Source organism: Diaphorina citri, unplaced genomic scaffold (genome assembly GCF_000475195.1).
Source record: "Diaphorina citri unplaced genomic scaffold, Diaci psyllid genome assembly version 1.1 scaffold1470, whole genome shotgun sequence".
Taxonomy (NCBI): domain Eukaryota; kingdom Metazoa; phylum Arthropoda; class Insecta; order Hemiptera; family Psyllidae; genus Diaphorina; species Diaphorina citri.
The window spans coordinates 2,633-3,629 of record NW_007378896.1 but is presented as its reverse complement, the minus strand read 5'-3'; positions in this window follow the sequence as shown (position 1 = coordinate 3,629).

Below are 997 nucleotides of genomic sequence, written 5' to 3'. Positions count from 1 at the left end.
AAAAAAAATTTTAACATAAAATAAAAAAAAAAAAAAAAAAAAAAAAAAAAAAAAAAAATCAGTAAAACATCAAAACTCTGTTCCGTGTTGATTTATGCCGGGCGTCTCTTCAAACTATTGACGTAGGTTTTTTTTTTTTTAAGAGGTTTGACAGAGGGAACTGTAACTGCTATGGTCTTATCGTCCCGAAATCGAAGAGAGAAGGAAGACAGGATAGGAGAAAGCCAGCCGTTCCGAGAACGAACATTATCCCACCAGGATAAAATCCGCCCCGGGCGGGAATCGAACCCGCGGCCTAGCGCTTACAAGGCAGACGCACTACCAACTAAGCTAACTAGGCTGGCTATTGAGACCTTTGTTCTCTATTTCATGCATTCTATTGTAGATTGTGGCTAATTCCATTCTGTATCTAGTCTGCATTCTACTGGATGTTCTAATAATACTCTGTCGTACATTCTACTCTCCGGTCTCTTTTCCATCTCATGTAGATTGGATATTACAGTAGATTAGGTACTAATTGACCCCGGGCGCGGTAATCGAACCCGTGAACTAGCGCTTTTATTGTTTATAATTACATGTACACAAAATACACAGAAATTACAATCAAGGGGCGAAATTATTGCCTAGGGCAATATCTACTAATAAATGACAGGACTAATTGACCCCGGGCGCGGGAATCGAACCCGTGAACTAGCGCTTAGAAGGCAGACTAGTCCGCCTTCAATTTGCTAAGGTGATAGGAAATCATGTGAATACTTACTGACCTTAGGCCGGATCGTGATCAATAGTCTACTAATTACTAATCAGTTATCAGCAGATATAATCACTCTAATCACATCTAGGTACTAATTGCTAGTCACTTTTAGAAAATCAATTCTGCAGCAAATAATTTACTGCCCACCTAATAGGCCCAGTTGAAAGAATAAGGAGCTGTTTCTGCGAACCTCTGTATACAAAATAATAGGAAGTAAAAAGTTATTACTGGGAATTTTTTGGA